Source organism: Sabethes cyaneus, chromosome 2, assembly GCF_943734655.1.
Source record: "Sabethes cyaneus chromosome 2, idSabCyanKW18_F2, whole genome shotgun sequence".
Classification (NCBI taxonomy): Eukaryota; Metazoa; Arthropoda; class Insecta; order Diptera; family Culicidae; genus Sabethes; species Sabethes cyaneus.
In genome coordinates, this window is record NC_071354.1 from 134,795,047 (window position 1) to 134,815,459 (window position 20,413).

A 20,413-nucleotide genomic window follows, 5' to 3' on the forward strand; every position below is an offset into this window, starting at 1 on the left:
CTTTGGAAGAGTTTCTTGAAATTGAAAGCTCCATCGTGTGGTGGAATTTCAATTTTGATTAATTCCCCTAAAAGTGAAATAAAGAAATTATTTTTCTTCAGTTTCAATATAATACATTGATGTGTTCTGCAAAGTTATAGAGCATATTATTACAAAAAATTTTGCTAAAGACAGTAATCTCTGCAACGAAGATAGTAAAATCTTATTTATTGTATATGAATTTGTAAAATCAGTTTTTCCATTTTTGCTCTTTTTGTAATTATTGTATGACTTTTTCATTACACAACTTTGCTGAATATAGTATACCTCAATGTTTGCTTGTTTGGGAACTGTAGACTTTGATTATAAATATACATATACATACATTTTGAATATACATACATTTACATACAATATACATACATACATTTTATGCTTTTCTAGTCGCTTAATCAACGTCTCATCAACCTTTATGCAGCCAAAACAATCTATTTTTAAATTTAAAAAAATTGAACGCGATATTTTCGGATAACTTTAATTCGTATAAGTAAGCTAATTAAAAATGCATGTGTTTTTCCGGGAATTGAACCCGCTACCCGCCACCTTCTGGTCCATAAGCACTCACCGTATGATCCGCCCCATCTGCATCTGCAGAACAGACAGTGGGAATATCTTTACACCTGAAAGCAGTCGATAATGTCGATAACTAACAAACTTTTGCTGTTAGCCGAATTGCGAAATTTTATGATCTGACAGTATGTGTGCTGTGCACCAAATGAAAACTTGATAGTAGTTTGTAAAGCCACCTTAACACCTTTAAGCAGCCTTAAAGTAGTTTGAAAGCTGTGAGCCTAATGAAAACCTCTACTCTACACTTTAACATCTTTAAGCAGCCGTAAAACGGTTTGATGTTTATGGCTGTTTAGAAGCGGATTGTTTAGCAGAAAAATCCGCTATTAAGCCTGTTTATTAGCCTTTGAAAGAGAGCTGGTTTGAAGAACTTAAAGTAGTTTAAACATCGCTTGTTCAACCACCATTTAAGTGCTTACTTTATGCAGCTTTGATCGTCTTAAAGCAGCCAGTAAACAGCAAGTGCTCTTGCAATTCAGCTACCGTTGTTACTTGGGATTGCATTGGAAGTGTAGTGAAAAGATGTGCTGTTGATAAAATTGGATTGAATTGGTAAAATCCCTTCAACGTAGAGGAACCATTGGTAATAAAAACAATCTTTAATATCTGTAAGGTAGCAGGAAAGCAATTTGTGTTCTTGATTTTGTTAAATCGTCTCTATATGCACATAGAAATAACTAACTTGCTACTTTGATAAATGTTACATATAACGCATGTAGCATGCATATATGCTGCATATAGTATGTATACATGATGAATCGAATGATTACATGCATGGATAAATGCTGCCATCACTACAAAGAGATTTACGTAGTGCTGCGTCACCTGCATATACGGCCGTGTCTTGTACACAACCCCTCAGATTTTTATTGGCGATGGAATGAGGCTTCAGTGTTATGTCTGTTAGTCTGTGCATATAGTATCAGCAGTAATATTTCGTGCTTCTTATCGATGTTATTATCCTATCTAATATTTTGTATGGATAAAAAAGTATAAGCGTACATTATCTAGAGACGAGGGCGGGCTTGACTAAGAATTCGATTTATTAATGCTGAAATTGATGCATCTATTGACAATTCTTGTTATTTTAGTTTTTAATTTCAACAATATGATCTTACTGTTAATATTTAATTTTTTTCAATCAACATTCATGCGAATGTGATAGTTGTGTGGAGCATAATACATCCCAAGCAATAATTTGAGTTTTATTGCCCTTTAATAATGATATTTATGTCCAATTGTGGTCATAAAAACCATCATAAGAGTGTCATAAAACCTTCAATGTTATTTAGGATGCAGACCCCTCAGTTTTATCCTAGATGCCATGAAACACAAACTGAGTGTAGATATCAGTGATAGACTAGTAGAAGGCTAAATTTAATTTATTCCGAAAAAAAAACTAGGGATCATAATCTAGTTAGATTTATTACATCCGTTTAGATAGGTAGAAAACAACTGACACGATATGCTAGTCTACTGCTACAATCTCTAACGAAGTGATGACCGCGGCTTGCTTTATATTGTACGTATATTTTATGTGTGTTTAAAATAATAAATATTGGAATCATCATTATCTCCCGATCGTGATCATGATCGAAGCGGTTCGTACAGACTGGCAAAGCAGACAACGCTCTTTTTAACTAGAATTTTTTTATTGTTTAAAATTATTTATGCAGATATAATACAAACAATACAGAGGAAGACGGGGACGCTCTTTTGCGGTCTTCTGAGTGGATTCCACTTTGGTTGGACGAAAGAAAATAGGAAGATGAACTGAGAGCTCGAGCTGTAAGAAAATGTGTTTCTTGCATTTTCCTTGTTGATGCTGGTTTTACTCTTTTACACCCAATGCAGCATAAGACATCGTTCTGCAGCTAAACCGCGTGTGGAGATCGCTGAGCAATAATGTGAGCAAGCATGAATCGACATACGATGATCTTTTCGGTGGGTGGGTGGCTAGCTGCATGGTTGACCAGAAAGTAGGCTTTTTATAGCTAGCAGGTTGAGTACAAACGCGTTTGGCTCAAGAGCTGCAAAACACCACACGAATGAAAGTTTTCGTCGTGTTTTGATACGACCTCACTCGCATTCGTGCTCTTTGTCATTGTACTATCTCAAGATTCGGATGTGGGACGAGGCGGGAGCTTGACACTTTGGATTGAAATTCTTTTCTTTTGCTGTTGCCTTTCTTCAACACCTTCAGCAGACGATAATCCATGATAGGAGGGATAATTGGATTGCGATATCACGTTGGAATTGGCCATAAATTGATTTAGCTCATGGTGCACATTTATGATGAACCAAACAGAATTTATTTAATTAATAAACAGTAGGATTTCGAATTTGGCAACAAATGCGGGTCGTCTATGTTGCCAAAATCGGAACCGTGCCAAAATCGAAACGCTTTCTTAATATGAAAAAATTTAATGTAAATGCGTTAGAAACTGACTAAATGTTATTAATCATCGATTGCAACCTTTTTATGTTTACAATATCCGCCAAGAGCTATCCGTGCGGTACAAGTAAGTTTTTGGCGACCTAAGGTAAAACGTACCTACTAGAGGTGTGCGCCGCCGCCGCCTATACTTTTGCACGCGCCGCCGCTGCCGATGATTTAGAACCGGCGCGCCGCCTAGGTCCTTTTTCCCACGCCGCCGAAGCCATTTACCCACGCCGACGATATAGTCCAACATTGACAAAAATGCGGGTCAACCTGTTGACAGCACATAGTGAACCCGTTTTGTGAATTCATTCTTATAATGTACCTTTAATTTAGATTCAATTAAACTGCTACCATGCGTTCAACTGAGTGCGAATCGAAAAACCTAACGTAAACGAACTTTAGCATGACGTTTTCTGTCAAACTTCTGTCTTGCTTCCCGGTGCTCATTTCTTTTGAAGTAGGACTACTTCTTTGATTTCTATATTGGGGTGCACTTTAGAAAAACGAAAAGGGAACATGTAACGAAAAGTGGTTATGGTTTGCACGCTTATAACTCAGTCATCCGTCAACAGATTCTAGAGATATTGGTATCAATCGATTGGAAATTTTTCAAAAAATCCATTACAACACAGTAGATTACATGTTTCCCTAACAGACGTTTATTAATATATGTTTCCCTAAAAGACGTTAAAAAACAATTAAAAATTAGAAAATATGAGTCGAATATTTAATATTTCATTATTTGCATTTTTTGCCTTCCCACGTCAGTGCTTCCCTAGCACGGATGACAGAAATATATACGAGATGAGCTATGGGTTAAACTTCCTTTCCTTACCTTCTTCGGTCACCGGCTTTCGTTGGCGAAACATCAGCCAGCACTCCAGCAGCAGCCAGCTTGCGACGCATCGGACAGCCAGTTTTCGAGACACATCGGTGGCAAATTGGCAATTTTAAAGGTTGTATTTGAAACATTGTTTGCCTTTGCCTCGGTGTGCGTCATCAGTCGGTCGTCGACTTTCGTTGGCGAAACATCAGCCAGCAGCAGCTAGCTTGCGACGCATGGGACAACCAGTTTTTTTCGAGACACATCGGTGGCAATTTTAAAGGTTGTATTTGAAACATTGTTTGCCTTTGCCTCGGTGTGCGTGATGAGTCTGTCGCCGGCTTTCGTTGGCGAAACATCAGCCAGCAGCAGCAGTGTTGCCACATGTACAGATTTATCTGGAAAAGTACAGATTTTTCCGATTTTTTTGGTACAGATTCTGTACGGTACAGATGACAGATTTTTGTCATAAAGTACAGATGGGTACAGATTTTTTTGGGTGTCAAAAACTAATTTTTTTCTTTCAGTTTTGTTACTTGAAATCAATAGAGAAGCACCTCTTGACATGAATGCAAACAAAACAAAACATGTCTGTCTTTATGGTTATGTACCAATATCATCAAAGAAATCAGTAATTTGCGATTTTTCTATTTTTTAAAGCAAACAAACCAGGTTTACCTATGTAACAAACCAATTTTGTGGTACAGATTTTGGTACAGATTTTTGAAAGCAAAAGTACAGATGAAAAAGATTTTTTTACCTTCCAGTACAGATGAATATGTGGCAACACTGAGCAGCAGCTAGCTTGCGACGTATCGGACAGCCAGTTTTCGAGACACATCGGTGGCAAATTGGCAATTTTAAAGGTTGTATTTGTATTTGAAACATTGTTTGCCTTTGCCTCGGTGTGCGTCATCAGGTATCAGGTATCAGCATCTTTGGCTCGAGCAGCACGTTCCTCACAATCATGTGGAAGATTTGTGCCTAGCCCATCTTGTCCGTGTCATCATTTACCTGATGAGGACGGGAAGGAAAACAGGAGGAATAGGAAGGGCCGGGTGAGGAATTTGGACAAACACAAACATATATATACTGAGAGATTTTTGTACCCCCGAGGGGATACTGCAATCCTTGGTAGTTAACTTATCAAAAGTACGCCCCCTGGGGGGTATACTCATGATAAATAAGAGCTTATAGCTCAATACCGCTTTCGGTAAGGAACATCAAAATGTCTCGTAATTTTAGTTTCCTAAAATCTGATTAATTTAAGACGTAGGATCCAAAGATCCTATGACGCAATTGTGCTACTGCAGGACAGTTGCAAATTACGTGATATGGTGTACCGTAGTCGGATTCACATAAATTACAATGAAACGATTCAGCTCGCTGAATCGTAGCCATATGATAATTTAGTCTGCAGTGACTAGTGTCAGTGATCTGACAAGAATACTGCAATTTACCTTTGAGTGTTGCAAAAGAAATTTCGCAACCTTCTCACAAGGCTTAACAATGAAACTTTTCGTTTGACGACAAGTTTCAAGATTTTCCCAATAACGTACATGTTCAGATGAAAACCAAGATCGAATCTTTTGTTTTATCCAACATGCCGCAATTGGTGGTTCCGGTCCGAAAACCGACTTTTCTGCTCCAGATCTTGCTAGTTCATCAGCCCATTCATTTCCGATTATACCAGAATGGCCAGGAACCCAAACCAGATGAACGGCATTTAGAATGCTTAGTTCTTCTAATTGGGTGTGGCAGGCGATGACTGTTTTAGATTTAGAATTAGCCGCACAAAGGGCTTTTATAGCGGCTTGACTGTCAGAACAGAAGTAGATAATCTTGCCTATCAGTTCTTTCTGAAGTGCAAACTGAGCTCGGCACATAATTGCAAAGATTTCAGCTTGAAAAACGGTGCAGTAACTACCCAACGAATAGGATTCCTCCAATTCCAGCTCACGGCAGTAAACACCAGCACCCGCGCGACCTTCGTACAAGGAACCATCGGTATAACAGACCACATAGTCGGAAATTTTCCTTTCGATGTAGCCTAACATCCAATCCTCTCTAGGAGGAAAGTCACTTGAGAAAGTCCTATACGGGAAAGTACGCATGAGCGTTACAACGTTAGGAGCAAGGGCAAACTTGTCCTCAGCAACAATTTGCGACCACAATCGAGTATGACCAGTGGAACCGTCCACAGACTGCCAAAGGCCAATCGCGTGTAGTCGATAAGCACATATTAGTGCCTCTTGCTTCAGGTGGAACTGTAGAGGTTTAATATTGAAAATAGCTTCTAGGGCGGCAGTAGGAGTTGTAGTAAATGCACCAGACATTGCCATTAAACACATCCTTTGAAGATGGTTTAGCTTTGTCTGGACAGTCACAACTTCCCCTCTCTGCCACCATACAAGACAACCATACGCCAGTATTGGTCTGACAACGACCGTGTATAACCAGTGTATGTATTTGGGTTTAAGCCCCCAAGAGTTGCCAATTGCTCTTCTACATTGCCCAAAGGCCGTGCACGCTTTTTTAATTCGGAAATCAATATTTGTGGACCAGTCAAGCTTGGAGTTGAGAATCAACCCCATGTACTTCACTTCGTTCACAACATCAACATCCGAATCGTAAAAGCGCAGAGCGCGAGCTCCATTGGTATTTCTACGTCTTGAAAATAAGACGATAGATGTTTTGCTCGGATTTACCGAAAGTGCAGTTTCTTGGCACCACGTTTCCACGAAGCGTAGTGCCTGCTGCATTAAGTCAAATAATGTGCTTATGCACTTTCCAACTACTAGGATGAGATAGTCATCCGCAAAACCATATGACGGATAGCCTAGACCATTGAGTTTCCTCAATAGGCCGTCCGCCACAAGATTCCATAAAAGAGGCGAGAGAACGCCACCTTGTGGACATCCACAAACACTTTGCTTCCAAATGCTTGCTTGCCGTAAGGACGAAAAAAGCAATCGGTTACTAAGCATTTGTTCTATCCACTTTATGATTATTGAAGGCACATTATGATAACGAGCAGCCTCCAAAATGGAAGCGAAAGATACGTTATCAAACGCGCCTTCAATATCCAAAAAAGTTCCTAAGCAAGATTCCTTTTGTGAAAAAGCAACCTCAAGTGTATCCACCACATCATGTAATAAAGTGGTTGTAGACTTGCCACTTTGATAAGCATGCTGTGCTGAATGAAGAGGAACTTCTACTAAGCTTGTTTCGCGGATGTGGTGATCAACAATCCGCTCAAGTGATTTAAGCAAGAAAGACGTTAGACTGATTGGTCTAAAACTTTTTGCTTGCTCGTATGTCGCGCGTCCACCTTTAGGAATAAACTTTATGGTTATGTCACGCCATTGAGTTGGGATGTACCCAATAGCAATACTACACACAAACATCCTTCTCAGAATGTGTTTGAAGTACTTGAATCGTTTTTGCAGTAGAATAGGGTATAGTCCATCTGTTCCAGGAGATTTGTATGGAGAGAAGCTGTTCACGGCCCACTCAATCGCTTCAGTTGTGACAAGTCTCCGAGCAAAAGCCCATGATTCTAAGCCACCTAAAACGATTTCTGGATCGTTTCGAACTTCAGGTTCCACACAGCCCGGAAAGTGACTATAAAAGAGACATTCCAGGATTTCATTGTCATTCGAACAGTATTCACCGTTCGAACTTCGAATGTTATTAACCTGATAATCTTTCGATTTTGACAGTATTTTATTAAGTCGACTTGCCTCGCCGAAACTGGAAACGTTGCTACAGAACCTGTGCCAGCTCTTGCGTGCTGAAGATCGTAGAGCCTTTGCATAGGCTTTCCGGGCCTGCTTGAAAGGCTCCACGCCATCCCTCCGACGTCTTTTCCAGGCTCTCCTGCATCGTTTCTTTAGTTCCGCGAGATGAGAGTTCCACCACGGTGTTCCTCTAGTCGTTTTAATAGTTTTTAGCGGGCAAGCTACTTCAAAAGCTTCCGCAATAAAAGATGTTGTGACATCTACAGCCACATCCAAGTCGATCGATGACTCAATCGTCGGTTCGAATCCTTGAAATTTCGTCGCCAGTTCCTCCTCAAAGAGTTCCCAGTCAGAAAATCTCGGATTGCGAAATGTTGCAGCGTTCAAGGAGACACCCAAATGATCAAAATATATAAAGCAATGATCAGATATTAGTGTCTCATTTGAAACATGCCATTGTGCCAACTCATGACTGATCCTGTTAGAGCAGAGTATTATATCTAACACTTCCTCTCTACCAGCTCGTATGAAAGTTGGACAATTGCCAATGTTGAGTATTCCAAGGTTGGTACTACTCAAATATTCCATCAAATTAGAGCCTCTCAGATTGATATCCGAGCTGCCCCAAATGATGTGATGGGCATTGGCATCACTGCCTACAATGAGCGGAAGCCCATTAGATTGGCAGTATCTCACCACATTTCTGAAATCGTCGCTGGGAGACGGTTCATCGTGTGGTAAGTATGCAGAACAGTAGACATAGCGCCTATGGACATCATCCACGACGAGTTCTACTGTGACTGCACAAATATCTCGAGTAGTCAACTCAGAGATAAGACATGCACTAATTGACCTATGCAACAATATGCATGCACTGGGCATCAAACGAGGATTTGTCATACCAGTTTTGCTGAAAACAGCAAAGTTCTGGTTTCCAATATCCGTCGAATGAAAGTACCCCTTGCGAAAATATGGCTCCTGAACCAATGCGATGGTGACAGAGCCATTAAAAAGTTTTTCGCATAAATACAAATTTGCTGCCCGTTTGTGTTGAAGATGAAGATTTATTTGTGCGACCCTAACTATTTGACTAGCGGAGTATATGCACAAACAATCTCCAACACAGATCAGACAGCAAATTGTAAGCGAAGCCAATTATATTGGCCAGAACGCACTTGGCGTAAAACCCATAAGGGAAATTGGGCAGGACTACTATGCTGTTCCCACGAAACGCAAGGGACAACAAAGATCGACCGTACCAGAGCCCCGCATGGCACAGTAGGGGCAAGATGCCCAAAGCACTACGTTCGCGACTGGCATGTTTTCACCCCTCCAGCCATTCAGTCATCGGCACGGAGATAGACCTTGACTTAGGGGCACCTGATTTGCCGACTCCCGGCAGGATCAGGTCCCGTGGCTCAATTTTTGCCCAAACGTACAATTCGGCACCAACCGCCAAAGGGCGTAAGTGCAGATTGTGTGAAACAGACCGATTAAGAGTCTCTCTCTCTCTCTCTCTCTCTATGTGCTAAGCCAGCTGAGAAAATAACTCTCTCCTGGTGTGCTCACACCCCGCAACCGCGTCCTCCGAAAATCCTGCGCCGAACTGCATGATTAGGTAGCCGGAAACCACACGGCGAGTGTTCCACCTTCTCTGTCTGCATACGACAACCAAAGTTGCGTACCACCAGGTGCGCAACTTTGGCTACCGTACCCCAGCCGGCACCTCGTGGAGGTAGAGATAGGAGTTAGAAAACAGAGGTGATATATTTGCACATGTTCACTCATTTGCCAGCCAAAGTCGGTCGCCGACTTTCGATGGCGAAACATCAGCCAGCAGCAGCTAGCTTGCGACGCATCCGCATGGGACAACCAGTTTTTTTCGAGACACATCGGTGGCAATTTTAAAGGTTGTATTTGAAACATTGTTTGCTTTGTCTTGGTGTGCGTGATCAGTCGGTCGCCGGCTTTCGTTGGAGACACATCGGCAGGCAGCTAGCTTGCGACTCATACCATCATAAACATAAAACTTGATTACAGATCCTACCAGTAGCGTTTGTCCCATAAACAGTATTCTCACTATTAATTCACACACCAATAACCTATCTGATGGACGAAAATAGACAATGGACACCACGAGTCAGAAATTTGAGAATTCGAGAATAACAAACGGACCTTTGCAGGTCCACTATTTAAATTAGCTGAAGAGTTGAAATTATGAATTTCTCACATGTAAGAACAAAATCCTTTACCTTTCGTTACTCGCGTCAACCCCGTTTTATAGGCATGCTAAAACGTAACAGAATTCTCTCGAATACTAATGCCACTTGGTGAAACACTTATGGAACTTTTTCCACCATTTGTCTGCGGATCAACCTTACTGAAAACAATAATTTTATTTATTGCTAGATTCCCGAGATATACCGAGATAAAGTCAACGGTTCACAGGTGTTGTACAAAATACAACCGCGCAAGTAAACCTTCCGTTACTGCGCAACTGGGGAATCTATCATATGAAATTCGTACAAAAATCGCCGGTTTTGGCATTGGGAGACGAATTGCTCTACATTCGTTGACCTACTTCAAGCCTGCGCCCGTGCCACTAGGCATGGACCCTAATACTTATTTAAGGAGACATAAGCGACCAAAATTTTTGAAAAAGTCAAATTTTTTATTTCAGATATTATTTTGCAGTCTTTTTTGCTTATTTTGATACTTATTTTGTAATGATCCGACCACGGGAAGTGACTGAAAAATGATCGAACACATTAGCATTCCACTGCGGCGTGGAACAACCTCGCTGGAATAAAGCGCCGTTCCAGTAAACACACGATTTTCAAGCTTTATGTACCTTTCTCTCAGAAACTACACATCGTATTGCAAAAAGTTTTGACGTAGGACTACGTCTTACGGCAAGTTTTGAGATAGGGTGTCATTCCAAAAAATCGAAAAATGCGAGCGTCACGAAAAATAAAAGGTTTTGAGCGCTAATAGCTCAGCGGTTTTCCGACCGATTTTCAATATTCTTACACCAATCGATCGGAAAATTTTCTAAGAATTGACCCAAATGAAGAAAAGTATGGATTTTTGATGTTGAACTATTGAAAAATTGAAAATAATGAACCTATGTTTTACCATAATTCTCGTTTCGTGATTGGTTGGAAGATTCTTTACGATGATCTACTAAACCTATACCAATTTGATATCTGTGCTTGGGAAGTAAGCCAAAACAAGTGACAAAGCTTCCTCGTTTCAACAATATTTCTTAACACCGCGGCTAAACCTAGACCATTTTGATGTCCTTGCTTGGGAAGTACGCCAGAGAGAGTGACAAAACCCCTCGTGCCAACAAATTTCTTACGGACTCGATTAAACCTAGTTCAATTTGATGTCTGTGTTAGGGAAGTGTGCCAGAAAAAATGACACAAGTTCGTTGTCCCAACAGATCGCAAATTCTTTACTGCGTGACGATTAAACCTCGGCGAATTTGATATCTGTGTTGGAAAAATGTGCTACAGCTGTAGTGTACAGTTATAATGAGACTCTGTATGAATACGCATGCTCGCCGTTTCATTAGAAGTGTAGTGAAAAGATGTGCTGTTGATAAAATAGGATTGAATTGGAAAAATCCCTTCAACGTGAGGAACCATGGGTAATAAAAACAATCTTTAATTTCAGTAAGGTAGTAGGAAAGAAATAGTTTGTGTTCTTGATTTTGTTAAATTGTTTTCAAATGTACAATCTTTTGAGAATTGAACGTATGCAATGTTACTACTTTGATAAATGTTACATACAACGCATGTAGCATGTATATATGTTGCATATAGCATGTATACATGAAGAATCGAATGATTACAAGCATGAATACATGCCACTATCACTACAAAGAGACTTACGTAGTCCTGCGTCACTTATATATGCGGTCGTGTCTTGTACACAACCCTTTGATTTTTTCAAAAATTTTAGTCGTTTATGTCCCTTTGACCGCTAAAAACAATCTTACAGGCCCTTTCGTTGTTCGTTGTTTTCGTTTCTTTTTCGCTCGTTTTAAATGTTCGTTTCTTTTTCGCTCGATTTAAATGTTTTCTCTGAATTATTTTACCACTGACAACTTAGGAGTTTTTAAAAATAGTGTAATCTTTTTCGATTTTCTATAAAAATTGTATTTTAGTAAAGTATAATTTTGCTCACGCGTTCATAAATTTTACCTTTGATTGAAGAAAGATACACATTACATATGTATGTATCTCATACATATGTATAGATAGATTATAGAAACTAGTGGAGCTGTATAATCTGCATCAAATATTGTCATCATCGCAAGTGAAAATCTACATTTACACAGTTCTTAATTCTTGTACGAAACAACAACTTTAAGCGAAGACCTTCCTGCGTAGCCAGCCTCCCATGAAACTTGAATGATCGGCATACTTAATACAATAATAAGCCTCCGAAAACCAGAGAAAAGAGAGCAAAGATAATACTAATGCCCCAAGATGATGTGACTAGGCATCTAATCATTTTAACAATTTAGCTTGAAGAGTAATTATGTTTTCAACAAACCTTGATATTTACGCCTCTTGTTTTCAGTGCTCATCAATTTGGAAGATAAACGAAATTTTTCCACCGTTGCGTTGAGGCTAACACGTAATAATTATCTCAATTAAATTTGTTCCCCCGAAGATTTAATTACTGGTGATTTTTGTGGATACTTATTTCCACTCATAATTTTAGTCTCGTTCGTACTTTTTATATGTCTGAATGATTGCGGTGTTTTTGTGATATTCTCAACAATCGTTAATTATTGTTTCCTTTGGCAGTTTCCACTAAAGCTTGGGAAAAATGTATGTAGGACTCACTATGGAAACGGGCATCAGGCAATTTCTAAAATAACATGTTCGATCAATGAATTTACCGTACATCAAACAGTATGAACAGTGTCATGTAAATCATTCATTTACATATGTACATATTTAATGATATTAAATCTTATTGGATACAATCTAGCCGGAAAAAATCGTTTACAATATTCAAGCTTAAGTGATTCATGTAAGAAAGTGCGATGTTCTTGTCTGCCTTTCAGCACTTCGAAAGGATCGACTTCCGGTCGGCTTTGAGAAAGATAGGCAGCTTTGGCTGGTCAGCCTACAGCCAGGCCAACAAACAATGGGCAAAAACGAGCTCGTAACCCAAGAATTAGAAGCCGCTGGTTTGGAATTTTACAAGATACTTGTTCCTATGTAAAAAAGGCAGGAAATCGATTGGTGATGGTTTGATCCTGCTCAGACTTCGGGAAGTGGTCCATTTTGTCCTATTATCCTCAAAAATCATGAAAAAAGCTAATTAAACAGTATAAAAACTTGTTTGCCGCTCGTAAAATGAAATCAGATAGCTTTCAAATGTTGTCGCAACATCAGAAGAGTCTGCACAAACCCCCTTATTAACGTAGCGACATGGGTTGGGCTATTTTAGACACAAATTGTGCCTCTTCCTCCACCTACTGTAGAGACCACCGACAGAGAAGTTTAATCTAACTTTTTGTTTACTGGCGGGACTTACAAGCAGGGTTGCCACATGCACAGATTATTCTGTGTTTAACAGATATTTGAAAGAAATCGCCTGTACAGAATCTGTATGCATAGAATACAGATTTTCGCCGAATTACACAGATTAAACAGATTTTTGAGCTTTTACATGAGAGTGAAAGAGACGGAAATAGTCAGCAAAATGACTCTCTATCTCTTTCACTCTCATTGTTTTGCATTGAACAGATTTTTGCACAGATATTTTTCCTCGTCGTACAGATTATCAGATTTTTCCAACAAAAAACACAGAATTATATGTGGCATCCCTGCTGCTAGCCGCGGTTCTCAGCGCGGGGTTTCGGGGGAAGGCCCCGTTCCTGTGAAAATTAACCAAACCTCGTGACTAAAATCACGAGGTTTGGTCAACTAAGAAAGACGTTTAAGCCCAAGGCATAGGTATCTTGTAAGCTTCCAGACCAGCGGCTTCTAATTCTTGGGACTACAAGCTTCTTTTTGCCCATTGCCTTCAATTAAAAATCGTCACGCAATGATAAAGCAGTAAAACTTAAAATTTATCTGATGTGGCGTCGTCTCGATTATACTTTAAAACTGGGTATTCTATAAATGTCAGTGCAACAGGTTTTATTTAGTCAGGTTTTAATTGAAACATTAGAAAGTTCTGTTCCAAGTTATAATTTGTTGGCTGCTTTGGTACCTTCCGAGACGGCCAACTCAACCAGCAGCAACAAGCGAACAGGGCCGTGAGAGGTGATCGGTTAAAATTTTTGATAAGAAGCGAACAATTAGAATCAATCGAATTAAATAGAATTAAAATCAGTGAGCGAAAATTCCTCAAATCTTCATGAACATTATGTTTCGTCTTTAAAAGAACATTTTGTTGACGTGATATGTTGGAAATTTAAGCCTTCTTTTCCGTCTTCTTGAGCAGCAACAAAACAGCTTGCATGTTCGGAAAAACATTTCTCTGAGCAATGGTGACACCGGACAGCAATTTGTTCGACTCTTCGTTGTTGCGGATGGCCAGCTGCAAGTGACGATAATTCTGGTCGTTTTGTTGTCGCGAGCAGCATATTTACTGCCAATTCCAGAACTTCAGCAGTCAGATATTCCATCACTGCAGCGAGACGAATGCTCCAGCTCCAACACGCTCAGTATACTTTCCTTTCCTCAGCAGCGGATGAACACGAGCTGCTGGCCGATAGGTCGCCAACGAAAGCCGCTAACCGACTGACGAGTGACGATGCGCAACGTAAGGCAAAAACAAACAATGTTTCAAACACAACCTTTAAAATTATGCCGGATGTGACTCGAAAATTGCCTGTCCGGTCCGATGTGTCGCAAGCTAGCTGCTTGCCGATGTGTCGCCAACGAAAGCCGCTGACCGAATGACGATGCCATGCGCGGTAAAAGGCTAGAGCCAAAACCATATCGTTCACTGGCGGATGAGTCGATGGTCTGTTCGGTTAGTTCGCTTGGCGAATTTGGATGTCTTCGTTGCCTTATCCGGAGAAGCAGCAACAGCTGATGCTCAACAATTTTCAATCGGATTCTATAGGGCGTAAACCCATAGCTCATATCGTATATATTTCTGTCATCCGTGCTAGGGAAGCACTGACGAAGGAAGGCAAAAATATGAAAATAATTCAATTTTTCAATGGCGCGCATTGAAAATCAATAGTTTTCTATATTTTCAATATTTTCCAAATCGATTTTCTGATCAATGGGTGTAAATATCTTTGAAATCTATTGAAAATTGACTGAAATATAAGCCGAAGCGTGAAAACGCGTTTCTACTTTGATGACGTCATTTCCAACAACCAATCACGAAGCGAGAATTCTGGTAAAACATAGGTTCATTATTTTCAATTTTTCAATAGTTCAACATCAAGAATCCATACTTTTCTTTATTTGGGCCAATTCTTAGAAGATTTTCCAATCGATTGGTGTAAGAATATTGAAAATCGTTCGGGAAACCACTAAGCTATTAGCGTTCAAATTCTGACCACTTTTCGAGAAATATTTTTTGGAACTACCAGCTACCTTCCTGAAAGACGTAGTCCTACGTCAAAAATCGAATACGGATAATGGGTAGAGTGAAATACACTAAAAAAAAACGACACGTCGCATCCACGTGAAAAATCATGTGAACTTCGGTACAGCAACTTACGTGAACTTCATGTACTAGTTAATGGGAAAATTGATAAAATTTACTGGGATCGCACGTAAACTGGTTAGTATGAGTGCGAGTTACCAACAATTCACGTGAATGTTACATGAAAAGTGTGATGGATCAGAATTACCTATGTTTTCACGTAAACGACGTGCTGATTTTTTTGAGTGTAGAAATAATCGGTAGAGTTTTTCTCTAAACCATTTGATAAACATATACATTTTTTTTTCGAAATTATATAGGTACCTAGGTACGCGAAAATAACTTCTAAACAAAAATTTCAATATTCAACATATAACTGTTTTTTGAAGTTTCGTGATACAATTCAAAAGCTTGCTTCAGATAGTATTGGAACAAAAACTATTGCGTATATTTCAGTTATTCATTATTGAATTCAAGATTTTTCTTACACAAACGTTCATTTTCTTCATACTTTTAAGAAAAAATACGGATAAAATTATTCGTCACGTTTTCTAAGGAATTCTCGAACTTTTCCTGTAATATGGATCATCAGGCGACGCACACTTTCTTCGTTCATCGTTTTGGCAAGCTTATTCCACCAGGTCTTCATCAGATTGATGTCTTTGACAGCTTTTCCCTTTGCCTTGAGTCTCCTCTTCATGATTGCCCAGTATTTCTTAATAGGGCGGAACTGGGGGCAATTGGGTGGTTAAGGTCCTCCCCCTTTTCTGCATACCATTCTTGAACGACTTTGCTGTAATGACAGCTTGTCAAATCTGGCCGAAATATCGCGGGATGGTGGCGGGATCGAATGAACGGCAAAAATTCGTTTTTGGAGACACTCCTTTTAGTATAGTTCCGGCGTCACTGTCTTATTTGTAACGAAAACTTTCGTTTTTCTGCCACTGCTTCAAATGCCCTGCCAAATCATAAATGTTAGTCGGCAAAAAACAAATTTAAATTTGCTTGGAACATCATCCCGAGCCGTTGCCAAGTAAAATTTTTGACCTGGCATTGGCCCGAAGTCAGCTTTGACATATAGGTTTTATAGTCCATCAGAAGACATCCGTCGAACACGGATTTTGGTCACACTATTCTGTTTCATGGTTCGGTTTGGCTGTTTGCTAGCTCGATACGACTTGATTCTTTTTCGGCGTCGAATTCTCCTCACGGTCCTATGGGCAGCGCCGAATTTTCTGTCCAAATCACGGTCCGACAGATTGGGATTCCTCTTGATGGTCTTATAAATCTTACCACGCAGTTTCCGGTCGCCAGTTCAACTCCGATGATTAGCTTGAGGCTTCCGAATCGTCGTCAATGTTTCCTTATACTGTTTGATAACGTCCCATACGGTATTTCCGGGCAATTTCAGCTGTTTAGCTAGCCTACACTTATAAAATTTTAAACCTAACAATTATTGGACCTGAACACATACTTTTTATGTTACTTGAAACATTAGTTTTATATGTTTAAATTTAAATAACAAAAGAAATTTCTTATTTATTATGAGGCAGCCAGGCAGCCCATAAAAGGTATATGACTTAGAAATTATATTTATGTGTGAACTACCATAAAAATTATGTTTCATATCCTATAGTCGAGAATTATGTGCTCATGTACATATTTTTAACGGGGCCATAAATGTTATTCATGGCGATACAAATGATTTTTATGTGTCACACACATAATATGTGTATATGTTATTTGTCAGATCAAATTGCAAAAAAATTATGTACATAGTTTCACACATAAATCACGGAAATTTGCCTCAGTGTAGATGTAGACCACAATGGATTTTCCAAATATTTTCCATGCAAAAATCTACGAAAAAAAAGACAAAAACGAAAGAAAATTTTTTGGACGATTTTCGGAAATTTCATTGTTCGAATATCCATTTCTGTTTCTGTTTTCGTTTAGCGGTGCCCAATACTGTGTGTAACCTTTGAACCATAGTGGATTCGTAAAAATACCATTTTTTTAGACACATACTATGCCGTTCCTCGTCGTATCGTACTCAACTACCCACCTAGCTGTTTAGTCTAACCAGTTTTCCTAATGGGACTACCAAACTGTACAAGCATGTATTTTAAGTCAGATATTTGAATAGTTTTTCGAATCCAGTTACAAACGGATTCCCATTATAGCTTTCTTCAATCCACAGATCTTCCAGCTTAATAAAAAGGGGATGAAGTACGAACCTGTTGCTTCAAAGACCCTCCCGAATTTTCTAATTTTCTGCTCTTTCTCCTTCTCGTCTTGTCTTACGCTGGAGCTACTATCAACATGAATGACAGAATGAAGAGCTGACTGGGAGGGAGAGAACAGGGTGGTACGAGGAACGTGAGAATGAACGTATATTCTGTCATGACTCTAGAACGCCTGGAAGGTTCTTCACCAAACTTGGTACTCGTTTTTTGACATGAAAAAATCAGCGCAGAGAGGTTGACAAAATGACGAAGACGGTCCTGTACAAAAGGGGGAGGAGGGTTCAAATGGGCAAAGTGGCTCGATGGTAAAGGGGTGGGATCTCTGAAAGGGGGATAGGGTGGTCATTAACAAGAACCTAAAAAAAAATTTTGTCTCGCTTAATAGGGATTACCGAAAAAAGACAAATTTAGAAGTGGGAGGGACAATAGGGGCAAAGCTGACAAGGGGAGACACAGTCAAATAGAGAAAAATGGTTTAGTTTTTCCTTTTTGAGAATTTTCGTTACAATAACAGATGTACAAGCGACTGTGAGACAAACGGGCCTCGAGTAAGATAGGGCAATCAGTCTCTCATAGAAGTGCTATTTTAGCTTGAATCGTTTCGGTATCTTCGGGGCTCTTATTGCTTGAAATATAACGGAAGAGTGCGCCGAAGATACCGAAACGATTCAATCTAAAATAACACTTCAACGAGCGATTGCGCACTTCTCAAATTAAAATTTTTCAATACAGTACTGAACAGGTTGCAGGTTAAGTTTACCGTTTTACAAGTGACAGCAATTTCTTTAAATCTTAATTACTTCCCACTATTACATAATAAAACTTACCTTGGGAAACCTTCTTTTAGGTTACGATACCAAAGTACAGTAGTTCAGTAGGAGTTCGTAAAGAGTGATTCAGACTACCATGGTGGATAATCATTGCTATATTAAATAAAAAAATAAAACAAAAAAAATCTTTAGTACTTCCTGACAAAAACCTATAATTTTGTTACAGCTAATAGTAAAGGAGAGCAGGAAAAATGGATTTACTTTTAATTGGCAATCCGTGCAATTAAGACTTTTTCGAATTCTTGATTTCGTTAGAATTAGAAAGTATAAGCAATTCGTATTCGTGTTTTCGTTCAAATTAACTTAAGGTTTCAGGCATCATTTGAATATGAGAATACACACTCCACATTCTTAAATGATTCTACCTGTAAATAGGTCGGATTTAGCTAAAACTTGGTTGAAACTACTCAAAGTGTCCTTAAAGTGTACAAACTCAAATTTCGGGTTAAAAATTCAACCAATTTCGGCTACCTGCAACCGATAATTGGATTATTCTCTGTGACAAATAACGGACTTTTAAGTTCCTACTACCAATTTTTTGGTTGAAAAACTACTCAAAATCTGAGTTTGTAGGGCATTTTGAGTAGTTTTGACCAAGTTTTAGCTAAATCCAACTAATTTACGAGTAAACTCATTTAAGAATGCATATATATATACCGTGGACCCCCGCTGATTTGAACGATTCCTCATGCAAACTAACGGGGTTAGTTTTTAATTTGAGGAATTGACAACCCCAAATAAGCTGGTGTGATTTCGTCCTTACTCGCTATCACTCGTTTGAACTAAACTGAAGGAAAGTAACAGAAGTCAGTAGACCTGGGAAAATAAATCAACGTAGACAGAGGTGATTTCTGCGGAAGGCTGCCCACCAGACCCCCCCTCCACCTAGGAGTCCATGCTTCCGACGGCGGGTCGTCGGCAACACTCGCGGTCTGCGGCTGTCTCGCCCTGAATCTCCTAGTGTTCCTATAGGTAGTTTTTGGTAATATTGTTTTTAACTATTGTTTTATGAAAGAGTCTAAAATTTATCGAGTTCGATTAGTTTTTGAATTATGCAAAAATTTCTATTTCATTTGTATAAGAGCCCCCCATTCCAGAAAGGGGTCGTAACAACTCAAACCACCTTAGAAAAAAAAATCCTGCCTCCAAAAACCCCACACGCCAAACTTCGCCATACTCACACTATATCTAAAACAAATTTTATTAAAGTGCACGAACATGCGTTACAGGCGGGTTTGTACCTGTTTTCACTCGTCGTATCGTTTTCTCTACAAAACTGATTATATGTATTATCTGTTTTACGACCTAATCCATTCCCGATGGATCAATACAACTCCAATTTGATCACATTGTGATGACTGAACTAAACCTATCCATGCATGTAATTCAACAGAACGATTAGAGAAAAAATTAGCGGATTGGATTGAAATTGAACACAGTTTCCTTTCCAGTTCCGCCAGTATCTGGAAATACTGATTAATTGGCAAACTATGCCAAAACATTCACTGATCACTTTAATCGATTCAAATATGATTTCCCAAACCTACCAACCTATAGGGTAGAAATCCATTAACTTCATTTTGCTTGTTTATTGAGGTACTAGCTGACCCGACAAACTTCGTATTGCCACAAATTAACCTGTGTTGTACATAAATCATGAATCTCGGATGATCTTTATCACAATCTCGAGTTTTGCAAGCCCCTCAGTGGGCTGCGCATCCGACGGCGGGTCACCGGCAACACTCGCGACCGTCTCGTCCTGAATGATCTAGTGTTACTATAGATAGTTTTGTGGTCTTGTATTGACTAATGTTTTATGGAAGAGTCTCGAATTTCTTGAGTTTGATTAGTTTTTGAGTTTCGCAAAAATTTCTGTTTTATTTGTATAAGAGTCCATATCCCCCTACCACAGGGGTGAGAGGTCTCTAACTATCGTAAAATAAATTCAAGACTCCAAAAGCTCCCACATGCCAAATTTGGTTCCATTTGCTTGATTAGTTCTCAAGTTATAAGGAAATTTGAATTTCATTTGTATGGGAGCTCCCCTCTTAAAAGGGGAAGGGGTCGTAATTCACCATAGAAAA

General features: G+C 39.4%; 1 long non-coding RNA gene across 1 annotated transcript in view; it reads right to left on the reverse strand.

The window, feature by feature from the left end:
- Positions 1 to 20,413, reverse strand: part of LOC128737049 (uncharacterized) — a 56,195-nt gene that overhangs the window by 26,561 nt on the left and 9,221 nt on the right. Inside the window, exon 2 of the long non-coding RNA XR_008412022.1 lies at positions 18,327 to 18,422. This is a non-coding gene — a long non-coding RNA (uncharacterized LOC128737049). The remainder of the gene's footprint in view (positions 1 to 18,326; positions 18,423 to 20,413) is intronic.